Source organism: Rhopalosiphum maidis, chromosome 1 (assembly GCF_003676215.2).
Source record: "Rhopalosiphum maidis isolate BTI-1 chromosome 1, ASM367621v3, whole genome shotgun sequence".
NCBI classification, from domain to species: Eukaryota; Metazoa; Arthropoda; class Insecta; order Hemiptera; family Aphididae; genus Rhopalosiphum; species Rhopalosiphum maidis.
The window spans coordinates 17384224-17403953 of record NC_040877.1 but is presented as its reverse complement, the minus strand read 5'-3'; the positions used below and the strand labels follow the sequence as shown (position 1 = coordinate 17403953).

General features: G+C 25.4%; 1 protein-coding gene across 18 annotated transcripts in view; it reads right to left on the bottom strand.

The window, feature by feature from the left end:
* LOC113550723 (voltage-dependent calcium channel type A subunit alpha-1) overlaps window positions 1-19730 on the bottom strand; it is a 217252-nt gene that overhangs the window by 53759 nt on the left and 143763 nt on the right. The window contains exon 1 of one of the 18 annotated variants that reach the window (XM_026952762.1): window positions 7714-7816. The exons of the other annotated variants lie outside the window; for them this stretch is intronic. The gene's annotated coding sequence lies outside the window, so the exon portion shown is untranslated. Of the gene's footprint in view, window positions 1-7713; window positions 7817-19730 lie in introns of those variants that run through there. 18 annotated transcript variants of the gene reach the window in all.

Sequence of the window (19730 nt, the reverse complement as noted above, 5' to 3'; positions counted from 1 at the left end):
CATAGAACACCAATTAAGAGACACTACTCTATGCCTATGATGATTTTTTTCGATCGACTCAGTTAATTAGACTTTTGCCCTTGTATCAAAAACTATTTTTAATAAAAAAAAAAACAACAACAATTAGGTAGCACTAAAATTAGTTTCCATTGTTGAAGCTTTTTACTTAGTCGTTTGGTATAAACTTTCAATTTTACAAAATTAATATAAACACGACTTTTTTTTACCTCAGAGCACATAATAGTACGATAGGTATATATAGTCACTATCGTTCTATTTTGAATCATCTTTCAAACATATTTTATGCAATATAATGCCTATGGTATATATTTATATTATTCACTTGTATATAGGTTTATTGTATATTTTAGGTATAGTAGGTATAGATATAGCCATGGCAATTTATAAATTACCTTCTCTAGTATTTTATTATACAATGTTTTCATTTTATAACTATTTTTTTTTTTTTTTTTTTTTAATTTGATTTAATATGACAATATATTATTATGTACCTAAACATCTTAGTTGTAGTAATTTATTATATAGTGGTAAATCGGAAAAATGTATAAATAATAATATAATAAAAATGCATTTTACATTACAGTTAGTAAATTTAAAAATTAATTTAATTTATATTCGTTCGGATTTTATTATGATTATCGTATTATGTATATATCATGAATTTATTAATGTCTAGACACCAAGTTCGGTTGTTTATCAAATTTTGTACAATATACTTTGACTTTTCATATTTATATACGAAAATCATAAATAATCTAGAAATTATGAGACTTTAAAATAATATTAATTGAAAAGTGGAAAATTTAGCGAGGCCAATAAAATAAAATTACTTGTCGAAAATAGATTACCACGAAAATACATTTAAAGCGGAAGCGATTGTATTGAAAACATATTATAGTATGATCTATATTATTATTATATACTTATAATACTTACAATTATTAATATACTTGTATTAATTTTGTTTTATTATACGTATAGTTAAATAATGCTAAATCTATCCCTTTGGTAATATATTTAATAAGCGTACAACTCTTTGACTGTATATTGGTGTGGGAAATAAGCCATATTATGGACATTGAAAGCAAAATATTTACACAATTACACAACTATAAATGGTCGTACAGATTATATTGATTATACTAATATTTTAGTAACAAAATGGTTAACGTACAAACGATTATTTAGTTTCAATTATAATGTTTTGTATAAATATTATAATACACTTATTACACTTATTTTTCGGGTGTAACAATTTCAAAAAATCTTTTTTTAAAGCATTAAGCTTTTTCTTAGTAATCATAAATCTTTTTATAGCAACCCAGTGAACGTGACATCTTTATCTTCTGAGACAATAATTATGATTATAACTTACAAGTAAGTATATAGAGTATCTGATAGTGTTTGAGCTAGGTTCTATGGAATGTGAAAATGAAGTTTACATAATCCCTCCACTCGAAAAAAATACAGGCGCTTCGCGACATTCTTGTATGTACACGTACTTAATATAATAACCTACACATATATATAAGTGTATGTGAATGGTATTCATTTAAAAATGCAAGTTTTATCACGTATTTTAAAAGCTGAATAGTTTATAAGTCATCAACGCGACACATAATCAACTTTATTACATGATGCACCGAAAGATATTAAACACGGTTCATTAAAAAGAGATAAAAAAAATTGTTTGTACTTCAAGCAAGTAGACGTTACACGAGTTATACGAGCATTATATGTTATCTTGAAATCTCTATTCAAACATTATATCTATGAAGATTATTTGTATAGTTACAGGAATAAAAAAATATTTAATCAAGGAAATCAAGTACTAATACCTAAATGAAACAACTTGGTACAGCTCATTTAAAAGAAACTGGATTGAAAACGAATAAATACAAATGGATAATAATGCAAATTAAAAAAATGGAATGATTTATTATAATATACAATAGTATAATATAACTACGTAGGATATTTTGGCGTAATTTTATTCAGTACATTGTAATAGAAATTGTTCATAGAAATTCAATTTAAAGTTATTGTTCACGTTTCATCTTGAACAGTTATAGAAAACTCAAAAGTAATATGATAACGAATTTGAAAAAGAGTATCTAAAGACTAAAATACGACAAAATAATCCGTGTCTATGTAATGCGCCAATAAGTTATATTTAAAAAAAATAAGTACTCAAGCGACAACGTTACAGTATTTATACACAATTACGACTAACAGATATCTGGTAACACTTTTTTCTTTAGAAGTTAATTTGATACAATTTAATGTTGAGTATCAATTTACTAATTAGGCAGTTACATAGTTAAAAATCACACGAAATTTTATTCCGTAGTTACTCTTTTTAGAACATCGCGATATTATATGTATTTAAAAAAATTCGAGTTCTAATAATATACCTTATATTCTTATAATATAATATATTCGAATTTAGGACTCGAAACTTCTGACCGATTAACTATAATAGCTATGTGCATATTAAAATATTTGAATAATGGTAAATAATAAATATAATAGAACCATCAAAACTTTTGCCGTGAACGTTCTACGCAATCAAGAATCGATAAATGACCGAAAAACTGCGGCGTTGTCTGCAGTGGGTATTTATTCTCTCAGTAAATGACTCACAGACGATTGTTATAAGGGAGGGGGAATCGTTTTAATAGGGATGGCCCACATATTTAAAACGAATATTGTATAATATATATATATTATTTTATATTATTATATAGTATGCGTATATACGTCTATATAAAGTCAAGACCCGCAAAATATGGAAAATTACCTATGAATAAATATGTGTGCATGGTTTTCTACTTATTTATTTTTGTAAAACTAAACTGATTGATATACAAACCCCATACATTTCACGTATTGTGTAACTACGGTATGTTTACACTATTCTCTATACAGTTGTCCTTTAGGTATCATTTATGGTACAACTAATAAAAAATACGTATACTTTTGTATGTCGATACGTTATGTATATGATTTACACTTAAAAATAACTCTCCCAACAAAATAGTTCTTAAAACACACGTATTTGTCATGTAATATAAACAAATTTAATTTTTTTTGTGACATTTAGATCAAAAATTTCAAAGTATGTCTTGTGTTCAAAATAAAATTATGAAATATGATAATTTGTTGAATAATTTTCTAAACTGATGATGAAATACTTAACTAAAACATTATTTAAGATCAATATTTATTTAAAAATTTTTTGATGTTTGATGGAACTTAAAATGCATTTATTTTTATTTTCAAAGTTAATTTTACATGTTTAACAAAAAAGTGCATGATTAATCATTATATATTGCAAATAAATCCTAACCATATTAATAACACACTCGTCATGTATAGAGTAAGACCGCAAATCGAGAGAACGGACGGTCGTGCTGCTGCGCCACAAAATGCTAGCTGGCGCGTTGCTGATGCTAGTGGAAACGGTGACGGTGGTGGCAGCGGTGATGGTGAAGTCGGCGGGACGGGCTAAGCGCTATACAACGATCGATGCGCTCCGTGGCGGTGGCCTCAGCTCGAGGCGTCTGTGACGTCACTGCCCGCCGAGTCACGGGTTGTTATTACGTCACGGACGATAAACCCGTCCCACTAACCAACTTCGAGTCGATATGCCGTCCCCCGGACCACCGATGCCGGCGAAAGGGAGAGTCTCCGCTACTGTCACGTTGCCGGTCCGCGCGCGCGTCGCTCTGGCTGATTTTTTTTTTGCGCACACATACCTTTGAATGGCCCGGCGGCGGCGAGCTCGTAGTCGTCGTACTCTTTTGCCCGTAACCACCGCTGCCGCCGCCGCTTTTCCGGTAACAACCGTTACTACTTGACCTTTTTCCGCGTTACGTCAATACGCGCGCAGAGGGTGAAAAAGAAAAGAAATCGCGCGCGCCGCACTTTATTAAACACCGTGGCGCGCGCGCACACATATACGAGTAACACCATCACCACTAACTCTATACTCTTATAGTCATATAATACTAGTCATTACTATTATGTGTAACATTATATCATGTTCTGAACATTATAATCAAGGCTGAGCATTAACCGATACGCCTGCATGTATTTGAAATACATAACTGAGTTATATTTTGTAATATTCGTATCTTGTATTTAGTTACATTTTTCGGAAGTAACTTGTAACTAATAAACAAAGCATTTTTAATGTAATACATTTTTTGTAATTGAAACTTTTAATTTATTGTTTTTGCGTGTTTTATAGTATCGCATTTGTTATTTCATATAACACACGATAATAGAAGAAAGTGTACACAACCCAATCATTAATATTTTATAAGTTATTGATATTGTTGGAGATCCGCTGTTTATACTACTTGTATACATTATGTATCTACTGTTTTTTTTTTTTTTTTATCCGGTTAAAAGATTGATCTCTTTAACTGATTTTGTAATTTCACCAAAAACATTTTAACGTTTTACGCTGTTTATTTTATTGTTATCTATAGTTTTAGTTTTTATTTTTTTAATATTACCAATTCAGTTTTATTTTTTCACAATTTATTTTAATTCTTTCACCTTTTTTCAATGGTCATTATTCTCAATAATAATAGTGTGGTTTAAAATTTTAAATGATAAAATAATGATTTATAATTTCAAAAAAAAAATCTTATTTTTTTAACTCAGTAGATTGTTTCTTTTAAATTTTATAATAGGTCAATATTGATTTTAAAATTAAATATAATAAATTTAAATAAATTGTTCAGTAAGTACTGTTTACTATATTATGAGTTTGTCAGATGTTGACAACGTATGCAGGAGTAATGTCCTCTTATACGATACTTTATTCAGGCGAGAATTCGATTAAAAGGTGATTTATTTTTAGCACGATATCTATAATAAATATAGGAAAATATCAAAAAAATCAATAGAAATTGCCATAGCAATTTACAACTTGATATTAAACAATCTGGTTAAGCCTTATTGAATATATTTAACAGCATACAAAACATTTTTATAACGATACTTCAAATACATATACCAAAATGAGTAACAAACATGCTTTTTAAGTCAAATTATCTGGATTATGAGATTCAGTGTTGTAATCATACAAATTAATGTTAATTTTCTCCTAAAGTAAAAAAAAATTACAACTTACAACTAAAAAAAAAGTCTTTTAGTAGAAATAAAGTATTAATCTTCAAAATTGAAGAGGTTTCTACTATTGTTCGTATTATATCAGAACTAGTTGAACCTAATTGCCAATACTTTTTTTCATAACTGTAAAAATCTAAAAATAAATTACGATTTTGCAAAATTTGATTTTGTTATTTTGTTTTAATTTAAAATCGAAGTGATTCGTAAAATGTTCACAATATATATTGATAGTAACAATTTATAGATATGGTATATATTTCAAAAGATTTTGGCTATTAAGCTATTTTTATAAACGTATTCAATTTTTTACTTTTATTTTTTAAATTTTGATAAAAAGTTTAATTGTCAAAAAAAACTTTGTAATCTTGATACAAGGTTCCTTATGAGTAGTTTTAACTATAATTTTACAAGCAAATTGAGCGTTTATCTACATTAAGTTTTTATGACCGTTTAATGTTTAAAAAAAATATGAATTATTTAATGATAAAAACTCTAAAATGTTTTAATTATAATTTTAACATGATAGACATGACAATTTAAAATGCGGTACCTTATAATTTTTTCTTATGGCAACCTAAAAATATTAAAAATACATATTATGAACAACTAATTTATAGACATTACAAATAATTATTTTGTCTAAATTTTTAATTTAAATAACGATTTTAGTAATTTTTTCGTAATTCGTAGAGAATTCAAACTTTTCTTTATTGCATAACTTAAAAGTAAATAATAAATATCGACAATGTACCGTAAAACAGTGTAAATAGGTTTAGGATATAAATAAATTTAAAATAGTCTAAATATTCTGAAAGTTTTATTTAGTATAATATGCGTATACACAATAAAACTTTCAGAATAGGTATTTAGATTGTATTCTAATATTTACTTATAAGTTATACCTTACATCAGGTGTAGCAAAATATAATATAAAATAATATAACATGTGGTTTGTTTTTGCAAAAATTAGTTCAACCAACCTATCATTTTACTTATAGAAAAGTTATTAATTACTATCAATATGATAAAATAATACCCTTATTATTTATACTTATTTAATTATCTTTATAATGATAGGCCTATTGAAGGCCGTCTTCATTTATAATTGTTTTTTTTTTTTTGTGTAATTATTTATCATTGAATTATGTAATTCGTTTAACGACGTAAGTACTATATATTTGAAATTTTCTACATATCAGTATACAGCGACTCACTCAGTTTTTTTTTTATTGGTTCTCATTCGCATTACTGTAATTACTTATTGCCTATAGTATAGTTAATATTTTTGTAAAGTCTTTGAATCTATAACACCAACTATAGTATTATTTTATTTTATCAGAGCGAGTATTGAATAGTAGCGTTGCTAAGATTTTAAAATAAGGAAGGCATCCCAAAATACTAAAAAAAATAATCAACAATTAATAATAACAGTTAATTTTTATAATAAGTTGATACAGTCAATGGTGTGAGGGCATACCCCCATGGCTATACCGCTAGCATTGAGTATTGACTTTTGATTATTGATAGCTTGTTTAATTTGTAACTGGTAAAAACAGTAAACGAAAATTCTGAATGATTTATTAAATAATGATAATGAATAATACCTTTTCAAATCATGGTTTTAGATTCCGAACGGAGTGATGAATGTATTGATTTTACAATAATGAGTGGATTTTATTTTTTTTTATTTTTGTGTGTCATCACGTTATAAGCTATTTATAGACAATTGAAATTTTCGATTTTTTTGTTTTTTTTTTTTTGAAATATCGATAAAAAAAATTGACATTCCAAAAAATCTTTAAAATTTAATACAAGGTTTATAATAAATTGTATTTATCGTAGTAAAAAAAAAAATCAATAATCATTAGTCACAATTTTTGTTTATAAACATTTAAAGTTCAAATGTTTACAAAATATGTCAAAATCGCGAAAATTTGCAAGGAATTTTGAAGTTGAAAATTGATAAAATGTTTGTGATTTATATCTAAGGTTAAAAAACCCAATACAAGATACTTCATAAATTTTATTCAAATAACGGTAAAAAAAAAACTCCAGCGTCAATGTATATAAAAATTATGAACATATGAAATTTAATTTTTACGAAATCGCGTAAAATAATGATATATCCTAAGACAATTTAAAATATTTGTTGTTATACAAAAAGTATAAGTCATAGAAACTTAAAACTTTCACCAGTAGTTAAGAAAAATAAATTACTTGTATCAAAAAAAAATATATATATACCATTGTATATTACAATTTAAACATAGATAATAATATAATATATCCTACACTGACAAATCATCTCCGTTCAAAATCGTTTTTCATATTCAATGATACCTGTCACTGCATTCAAATTTAATACATATATTAAAGTGACCTACTCTCCCTCCACTTCTAATAATACAACAGAACGATACCCACTAGCCTACCTTTTTTTAATTTATAATAAATATGAAGGTATTTATTTTACAAATAACTATAAAATACAAGTATGTACCTAAGACCTAAATGTTTATTTTTACATTAAATTTTATTCTATATTACCTTTATTTATACGTGTGTTCAAAATTTGTTTTAGTCAAAGTTTTCCAAGATTTATGAAGGCACAATGCACATATTACAATACTTATACTATTAATCAATTGATTATGGTCGCACACGACGATATTTCACGCGATCACCTAGTGTAGAAGACCGAATATTTTTATATTATACACAAACATTATATAAATTATTAATAACTATTAAGTAATAATGAACAAGAACTCTTCGATTACGTTTTACAATATTTATCAACGCACGCTCGCTGTATGAATAATTATTACTATTTTCGTCCATTTTATTATTTGTTTATTTTTAATAAAACGTTACCAAAACATGTATTATTGCGATAACAGAGTTATAAAATAGTTTTTAACCGTCCGGATCACGATATCTTATCCCAGCAACGTCCTTCTATTTGCTCACTAGTCGGCTGTTGAATAGATAATTAATATTTTTGGTGTATTGCAATTCGCAAATCCACCCGTATAATAATATTATAATATACCAATTTTTTCGTTTGGTTTCAACGACATTCATAGACAAATCGCAGTCCATCATATACCTATTTCATAATTTCATTGTTATAATTATTATCTAATCGTGGTGTTTTGGTATAAATATTTTTGACGATCGATGTGTATAATATGTTGGTAAATCATAAGATTATTATAGTTATTGTTATCAAAAGGTTAGAATAGAAAACTCCATCGTCGGAAACGGTTATAACACTTCCCGTTTTAAAGCGATCGTCGTTGGTTATATTATATTATTATAATATTATTATGTTTTATTATGTTTTATCTGATATAAACTAAAATATATAATATAATATATATTGTTATCGATAATAACCTAACCATCGTTATTCGCTAGATGACTTCCCTTATCTTGTGCCTCATATTATGTTGTTTTTAGTTATATTTTTTACTTACTGTATCAACATAATATACAAATTGTAAATTTTCCAAATAAATAAAAATACTATTAATGGTATATTCATGGAGGGGGCAGGGTTCTTCTCCGGCTCTCCCATTGAACGTGTAGATGTATTAAATTGTATAATAGTTATTAATACCTACTAATAAATTATTATTATTATATTTCAATAGATTCTGTGTGTATATTAGGGAAAATGGTATACTAAATTTAATTAAATACCTTTGTGAACAAATTATGCTGAAATTATCTATAAAATTGACCTACATAATAAGCTGATATATTTTATAATTAGTTCAAAATGTTTTATGGTGCTCAACACTACAACTATTCTTTATTTCTAAATATGCTACTGCAAATATAAATATATATATATATATATACATATACATATATATATTATGCAATGATCATAAAAATAAAATATTGAAATTGAAAACAATCGTTTATTTTTTCAAATACAAATTATTTTTAATTTATACACTGCAGCTGTATATTATCGTGTTCATATTAATGATTTGATTAGTATTGATAATATACATTTAAGTTTTACTCAATTTTATAAATGCGGTTAGAGATGGAAAGCATAAGACGATTCAAATCGAATCATATTCCATGTAAAAATAAACATATTATAAATTAAAAATATATGTTTTGTAGTTTTATGTAACTTTTTAGTATGCATATTAAATATTTAAAAAAATATTTACATTAAATAAAATATTATATTAAATATAGCTTAACATTATGTATGTATTACCGCATTCGTGAGTGAAAAATGGAGTAACCTAAGGGATATTTTAAATAGTATTTACCAGCCTTCATAAACACATTCAGAATATTGTTAAACGATTGATAACTATTTTAAGAACAATTTTGAATCTTGTGACACATATCTACTTAAAAGACATACAACTAATCGAGTTGTGTCAAATGGAAGTAATTAATAGTATATATTAAAGTATAATAATAAATATTTTTTTATTGCATATAGACCCAGGGCAATTGTAAATTATCACAACGCGTATAACTGTAACTTTGTCATACACATGTGAAGTGAGTTAAAAAAAATAATGATAAATATTTATACAGTATGTACAAATTGTACAATTGTTATTAAATTATATTATAATGGGCCCTCGCCAACAAAATGTTATGTATTATAATGTCGCACTTTTATAAGTATAATATAATATTATGCATATTTTACATAGATCTTTAAAGATGCGAGTAAGTTATACTTAACAACAATGTACGGGGAAAAAAAAGAAAAAAGATAACGTGATCAATTTTAATAGTATGGTAATGTTTAAGGGAAAAGGCAGAATGTAGCGTCCGTTTGCGCTATATCGATCCAGTGTTTTATATAGGCCACGTTAGGTACTCGTTGAATCCACCACCGCTGTGAGTGTATTTGTGTGTTTTTAAAATTGTTTTACGCGGTCTGCTAAAATTGAACGCGAAAACTCGCTCTTGTCTTTTCTGTACACACATACAGAGATTATTCAATAATAAGTTTATACATTATGATTATGCATTCGTTATTCAATGACAAAGACATTAAATATTTTTAAATGCACATTTTAACATGATAATAAATAAAAAATATTCTTAAATAAGCTATTTGATCAATACGATGATATAATATATACGTATCTATTCCAAAAACTCAAAACCAATTTAATTTTTAATGTATTTGTGTATACCTACACAAATACACACAGAAGTTAAATTTATCCATTGTATTTGTGTTATATTAGATATTATTTAGGTACTATCGCATATACTAGTAAATCATGATACCGGCCATTTGTTAAAGTAACTCATAAAATACTAATTAACCAGAATAATAATCGACTAGTATGCATTTCATAATTAAATCTTTATTTAGAATACGTATCCAAATTTTGTTTGCTACGTTATTTGGCAATCAAAATTAATTACAAATAATGTTAACTACAGCATAGAAATAATGCTCCATAGGTACACACGTTGGATTTCACAAAGAGAACAACATACAATATTATAACAATGGTGTATTTATATATAAAATCGTAGTTTAAAAATTAAAATAAATTAAAACAAACATTTATAATTGGAATTACGTCTCCGAAATAATTTTCAATATAGTTTATAGTGTTTATACAGTAATAATTATTAGAAAACACAATTCGTTTTATAAAATGATACGACTATTGCGTGTAAACAATAATAATTATAGGTACTAGTAAAATTAGAAGTCAGTTAAAACAATACACTCGATAGAAATTTGTTACTGGTTTCTAAAGTTATTATGTATTATACATAATTTATTATATAGTGTGTAATAGCAAACTGTACGTAAAATATATAAATGAAATAATAGTTAGGCTGTAGGCCACTTAAATATATATTATATACATAAAATATACAAACATTATAAAGAAATTACACCTACTAGAATATAGTAATTTGTTCTCGTTTTATTCCGTTGCTATGAATGTTATAATTATTATTTTAAATAGACAAATAGTATAATGTTAGTTACAGAAAAAATTGTGACACGACATAATATTTTCAGATAATGATATACATATATTTTGTATTGTGTTTTTATTGAACACCACATTTTTCGAATAATTATTAGAATTTTGCATTATAATCAGTGAATAAATAATTATTTAAAAAAATTCATAATAAAAAATGTACATAGTACACATGCACGTATAATCGATATAATTTAATTAAATATGAAAAGTATGGGTACCTAATGACGCGTTCACCTTCAGACCGCGCCTCAATCGATTATTAAGTGCACAATGCATACTACACATGCGTACTAGTCAACAAACTACTGACGATCATATTTTAGTAGTTTGATTAATTCAGATTTTACCTATTGTAGGTAACAGATTTTATTTATCATTCGACCAATAAGTGCATTTTATTCATTATTTGATTACTAATTTTCTATGAGCTAACTCAGCAAATATACAACTAATGAACTAAACAATACAATAGTATATTTAGACAATTTAAAATTACACAATCAATACTTTATTTAATTTTGGTCGAACATTAATGCATATAGTAAATAAACCTGGGTAACCATGTTATATATAAATAAGGAATTTATGTTTTATAAGATCGATTATTTGAATTTTACATTTATGTGTCCTTCCTAATAATAAACTAATAAACATCAACGATATGAATTGTAAAGTGATTGATAGTTATATAAATATATATATTTTTTAAATATAATTCTTAATTGAAATTTGGGGTTAAATAACTAATTTAGTAAGCATACCAGATATACCATAAAAACAAATAGTTGAAATTACTAATTAGATAATCGCTTTGCTGTACAGACGTACAACAAAGCTGAATTTGAATTCAATGATAAATTATTGTAAACGATAATAAAACGATTTTAAGTTAAAGATGGTCTTAATTTTTGGTAACTAAGGTGGCCAAATAATTATATTAATAATATATAATTCAAAGTTTGACAAATGTTTGTATCTGTTTTTAGTTTTTCTTGATCATTCTAAAATGTGCCAATAATTTTCAATCTTGACCTGCCAAAAATATCATATAGATTCAAGTTGCTACAAAAAACCTCCAAGTTGATAATCATAGAATTTTTTTATTAGAAATAGTGTCATCAGGCAATCAAACAAATGAATAAATAAAACACACAGTTGTAACATCGATACATTGACCGCTTCGTTCAGAATCTAAAATCTTGTTTCGTATAAATCGATTGTATTTACATCACTTTGTAAAGTGCCACATAAGGCAAAAAAAAAAAAATGCTATTCAAACATAATCATTTATTATTATAATGTATATCACTTATTATAACAATAATAATTTGAATCCATGGTTCCTACATATTACAGAACAAAGTTAACATTAATAATATGGATTTTAGTGTATAACGGTCAGAGATAACTAATGTATAACGGTTATGAGCTCGTGGTGGTATATTTACATTTATTGGATTTACGTAGGTACATGATATTTATTTCATAGAATTTTTTCCCATTGAATGAATGTTTAAGTATAGATTAAAACTCAAAAGAATATCGGATATAATTACTAACATTACAGCTACGCCCAGGTTTGAAAAAAAAACCTTTAACAAGTAGTAAACAATTAAAGCTATTTTGTTTTATTTATTTTATATGTTACATCGAAAAAACAAAAACAAAAATAATATAAGATAAGATTAAATTTACAGAGAGAATGTCACTGTAATATATTACAAACAGCTACAGTATAGATTTTTGAAGTTATCAAAAAAAAAAAAAAATATATATATATATTATATTTATTCATTGTTCCTCTCAGAATCTAAAATATTAGTATTAAGAACCAAAAATCCAGTGATCTTTCAAACGTCACACACCAACATTCATATTAAAAATGTAATATAGTATACCGTTCAAAAATTAAATAATAAATAAATAAATAATAATACAAGTATTAATGTACATGAATTATGAAATATATATCATAAAATTGTATAGATACTAATAAATAATAATTATTGATATGGGAATTTCGACTGGACATCAGAGTTGGGCGTATACACTCTATCGTTAATCAATGTTTATAGTTTATAAGGAATACAGCTTATGAATAATACTTAAAATTCATAAATCCCAATAAATATTAATACATTGTACTTGTATATTATATATATTTTACGGATTATTAAAATAGTTATATTATTAATGTAATTATCTGATAAATTATATTATATCTTATAATTTATAAAAATAAAGCTTGAGAAAGTCAATTATGGCTAATGATTAATTTTGCTAATAAGTTTTATTTTAACATGAAAAAATAATACATCATCTTAATCATTTAGTACAGAATTTTTTTTTTCAAATAATTTCGTGACGGCAAAGGTCATATTAAAAGACAAATAAAATGAATGTATATATTTTATTGAAATGCATAGGTAAATTAAAAATAATACAAAAAATTAATAAACTTTAGATTTTGTTAACCATAGAGTATTTTTTTTTATCAACATTGTGGGACACACTCAACTATATCAAACTATGAAGACAAGTGTGATTATTTTTACGCAAATTTATCCAAACTTATGTAATCCATCCAATATTAAAGTCTACATTATGGTATATTTTTTAACTCGCATAACAAGATATATATTAATATACATTATTAATCATAGTCTATAATTATATTGTACAACAATTTATTTTAATGTTTCAGGGTTTTTTCAATTTTTTTCGTAACGTTTTGGAATTTATGAATTATATTTATGGTATTACCTATATCGAAGGCCAATCCACATTACAAATAAATCGATCTTTATTACTAATAAATAAACGGACCAACGTAATTTTTTGGTTTCTAGTGAAATTTTTCCAGATCTCTTTCTCTATATCGTAGTGGCGATAGTGTGGTTATGTTTTCAATCGATTTCGGGGTGGGTAAGCAGGGTATTCACCCGCATCGGAGCAGAGCAATAAATAAATAAATTCAAATACGGTAAATGATCCTCGGGCCGTGAACGCGCGCGCACCAGAGGGTATATACACCTATGTCCTATATATATATAAAATATACATGCATTGTATCCTTAGTGACATATTAACTGAACACATTCTCGAATAAACGAGATACACCTATATTATATAGTGTATATTATTTTATTTTATTATATGATATTATACAAATATACGATAGTTTGTATTTATTTTTCTTGAAATTATCTTATTTCAAAAATTAATTTAAAAAAACAAAATTAAGAAATAGAATTATCAAAAAATCTTCTATGACCATTTTTAAGAAGTTTAACATAGTCAATTTTTTAATTGTATAGTAGTTTACAATTCACACATTAATTTACTACTATAGAAACTAGTGAGCAATTATTAGTGTGTGATTATCTATAGTGTAAAATAGATAGTGGAGCTTTTCTGTACACGTGCACATGACACAAATTGGCTATATTTTTAATTGAAAAATAATCTGTTTTACTAAAAATCAAGTAGGGACACCCAAATTGTATTTATCGTATTGATGAATTTAGTATGATATAATAAGAAATCTAAAAACATATTGAATTTGTTATAACGTTTTCGTAAGGTCAAACACCATGCCTTTAAATTAATTTTTTAAAATTCCGTAAACAATCGCATTTTGAATATGCATTTAAGGAGAAGATAAAATTCAAAAAATTGGGATAATCAATCATAAGTTAATTTTTTAAGTAATTAAAATATGTTTTCAGATTTTTATACCATTAAAAATTGTTGTGATTAAAAACTGTAATCTTCATAAGAGTACCTTAAATAATTCTTATTACGTACATTAACTTCATTTCTTTGTCATAATAACTAATAGTTAGGTATATACAGAGTGATTATTTTATAGCAAAACATTCATAATTTTAAAAAACTATTAACATTTTTGAAAATATAGATAAGTAATACGTATCTTTCATATAATTTACCGTCAAAAAAAAATTATATTTATATCGTTATAATTTTTAAGTTTTTACATTTTGAATTTCAAATCACATCGACATAATATCGCATAATAAATTATAATTGTAAATATTACGTTGGTTGATACGCATATATCCTATTTTTGAATCTGTACGATTATTGATAAAATTATACGTTATATATATTCACTTGTCGACTACACAATATTATAAATGATTTTTTACATGTGCGTGTGATAATATACATTTATACTAAGTCCTGTTAACTTTATAATAATATTGTCGAAGGGAGGTAGTAGGTCACAGTCTCTGATCAAAACGGGAGAGTAGGATGCTGGGCCCTCGTCGTATAGAAAAATTGCTACTAATCATTTAAAAAGCGACTAGGCCCGTTGACTAGCAGGAGAGCAGCTACTGACGCCGACGATATAATGACGCTAATTGGTTTATATTGAATGTAATCCGCTAAACCGTCTAAAGAGCCGCCTGATTCGGTGTTCAAAACACTTTTTATCGCCTTTAATTATAGTATTTTATATATGTGTCACTCGCATGATACATCACGTTGCAGGTGTGTATGTATTATTGAATTACAACACTTTGTTTAAATACTACAGTTTTATTTTTAATGTAATGACTACTGCATAATTGCAAACGATAGTATTTTAATTTATGGATCGAGTATAATATAGGAGCCCCACTAAAAAATAGAAAAAAAATGTTACTACGCCTAACTTAAGTAAGATGTATTATTACTATGCTAAATTTCAAACCTAACTAAAAAATTAATTAACTATGTAAACTGATAAATTAAATAGTAAAATATCATACAAATTTGAAGTGGTGTTGACACAGTAATAAATCATAGTTTATTAAAACATAAGACATAAAAGAGATTTTTTTCTAGGCATCTAGGTACTTTATTTAGTAAATATCATCATATCGTTATGGTATTATATTTATATTTAGATAATAATAATTACAACATGTTAATCTATATTCCATCTAAGATATAGAAGTGATCGGTGGAAGGTGGTATACAATAAATTGATAACGTACATTTCTCTGTAGCACGATTGCGATTGTTTTACCTGCCTTTTGTTTTCATTTTTATTTTAATAATGTTTTGAAAGATATTGAATAAAATAAAACATATTGATTTCTACATATTTTTGGGTATTGTATAGACATTTAATTTTACTCATTAGTTATTACTCTCGTACCCAAAGACAAGACCTTATAAGTAATAAAAGACAAAGTAAGTGTAATTCGTGTGGTCTTACGCGTGAAGTACATTGATAGATATTATAAAATAGATATGAAAAATATTATACAATGTATACTATGTAAATTTAATAACGTCATCTAAAAAATGATTACGATTATTCATTTTTTGTTGAAAAATTGTTTTTATTATATAACATTTAATTAGCAGTTTATTGTTACAAAAAGAGTAAAACGTTCACGCTTTGGTTTTAACAAAATTATTTAACATTTATTAGTGATTTAAAATTTTAAACTAAAATTAACATTAGTACCTATTGATATTTCAACATAGAATAGGTATATATATTAAACTGTGTTTTTTTTTTAAAGGAAGGAATAAAAAATATATTTTTGTAGATGTAATAATAATATTATTGTTTATTTATATATAGATAAAAAAATATCTGAGCACAAACGGAAATGCTGTAGTCATATTAGTTACATTAATATATATTTATATTATATTCTTATTATGCTATGGCGCTGACAGAAATCCATAAAGTCTATTCATACGTTTAAGACTACTAAACACGTAATTATATGTATAATTCATAGTAAATAATATGATATATTGTAATAACTTATAAATTAAAATATTGTTTTATTGAAAGTATAGCTGGAGTATAAATGTTATCAAAACGATTACAATATGTGAGTATTGTTATAATATACTATATTTAAGATTTATTTACATAATATTATATGCGTGTACAACAGCACTGTAGACCTTAAATGGTTCGTTCCATTTCAAAAAAAAAAAAAAAAAATTGAATTCGACATAATAATAATATAATAGGATAACTTGTTCACGACAGATAATATTATAATGGCATATAAATTACGAAAACATTTAGAAAATGTTATTTATGGTGTATATATATATATATATATATGATTGTGTTTTTTTAAAAATTATAATGGTTTTATTTTTCGTCAAGGTGTTAATTGATTTTAAATTCGATCATTTGGGCTATCTATAGTTATAATAGTTAGTTTCCGTGAGGTTTGAGTATATATTTTTGATAAACGTTTTGATAATGCCATAGATTTAATAAACAAATAACGTTTTATAAGGATTCTTATTTAATGAATAATAACTAACCTAGTAAATGCAAATATCAAAATTTTACCAACAATATTATATTTAAAAATATAAAATACATACCATACATTATAGAGTTTGATAGATTATGTATCCCTATTAATATATTAAATTGATATAATTATTAATCAAATATATCGCATATTGCAAATAAAATAGTAAAATGTATTTGTTAGACAGATAAGTATTAAATAAAATATTAATAATTTATAATATTTTATTGTTTCAGAAATACATAGTTCTTAGGCCGGGGCTATACACGGCGTATTTCGCCGCATTTTCCTTTGAATTCAAAATTTATTGTCTTATATCGGAGTGACTATACACGATGAGCGTAATACACCGCGTTTTCAAAAACGCGGGTCAGCTTGCGTTTTCCGCCGCGGATGAAAACGCGGCGTATTACGCCCGTCGTGTATAGTCACTCTGATATAAGACAATGAATCTTAAATTCGACGGAAAACGCGGCGTTCGAAACGTGGTGGAATACGCCGTGTATAGCCCCGTCCTTAATAACTTTATTGTTTTTATTTAAATTAATAAATGTTAAAATATGTATACAGGTAATACAGCAAGTAAAAGTTGTAAAAGGCATTTAAGTCAAGTTGTTTTATACAAAGAAAGTGTCTATTAACACCACTTCAGTTTTTAATTTTAAAGCCAATATGAGTATTATATACCATAACAAATTGAATATGAATAGCGAATAGGTTAATTATATACATATCTAAATATTTAAAAATTGTATTATTTATATTGTGTGCTGTAAATAATGAATAATAGCCAAAAATTGCATTCTATATTTTTAAAATTATAGTATGCACTATGCATTTTATAAAACACTAGTATTAATATTTCATAAAATTTAAAGTACCTACGGTTATATGTATTATAATAACATCAAAATAACAAAATCGATTTTATCAAAAATTGTCGTTGTGTAAATGTACCCGTAATTTCATGTTTTTTTTTCTATTAATTTTCTCTATTATTAAGAACATAACCAGGAATATTTTACTTTTGACCCACTTCTTAAATACCAAGTAAATCTAATTCGCTATCAGAAATCATTCTCGAAATTGATGATCGAAATCTTTTTTTATACTGGGTGTACACATTATTATATAACCGATACCTTTATCACTTTTTAAAAATCAAAAACATCTATACCGATTTCAAAACCTAATACAGTGCTATGATATGTATATATGCGAATGCACGCACAAGTACCGAAGTACATAGTATTACATTTTACCAGTATTTTTTTGTTAAAGATGTTTTGTAGTAGTATTACATTGTAATATATTACCGCGTATTGTTTCACAGTTAACTTGATATTTAGGTATTAATATCATAATGGAATATTTTTATAACTAAAACTATGTAATCTCACAGTATCTAAGTTATGTAGGTATTACTAATTTAAGAAAAATGTTTGTTTTAACTTCATAGGTAAATATTATTATTTTCGAAGGAAATTTTGATTTAAAATTAAAATTACGTTTCATCGAAGTTATTAAATAAACATATTATTGTAATAATATATTAAATATTATGTTTAGTATATATCAACAACAAAAGTTACTTAACTATATTTCTTAACATACCTATTAAATTAAATTAAAAAAAAAAAAAAAACAATATTAATTAATAAGCTCAATGTAATGCTAATGTTTGATACACTACTAGGAATAGCAGTGGTATAGCTAAGTTTTTGCTTTTGATAATTTGTTACATGAGAGACTCTATGCTGATGCAGTGATGACGTCAGTACTTAGCAATTCAAATTTTTGTAGCAACCTTTATACAAATCTACTTTTATTTAATTTAAATTATTTTAGTTTTTAACTTATACCTATCACATTCTCATAATATAAAATGTTGTTAGTAACCATATATCGTTGATAACGTAATAACATTCACACAAAATATGTTATTATAACCATCATATAGGTTACATGAAAAGGGCAGACAAATCCAATAAGTGACATTTCCATTCACATTTTATACACTATTGATTTAATCCCTTATAATGATAACGGAAAATTCGATATTTATATTTTTTTTTTTTTAACTTATCAGCTTATCTTTTTAAATTAAAATTCGGTTTAATGTATGTGAAATTGTGAAGTACATATTTTAAACATATAATTTATTATTCAAAACAATAATTCTGCGACCCCCTTGTTGGTTGATTCACTTTAGTTATTAATGTGAAGACATTCAAATGGCATAATGTGT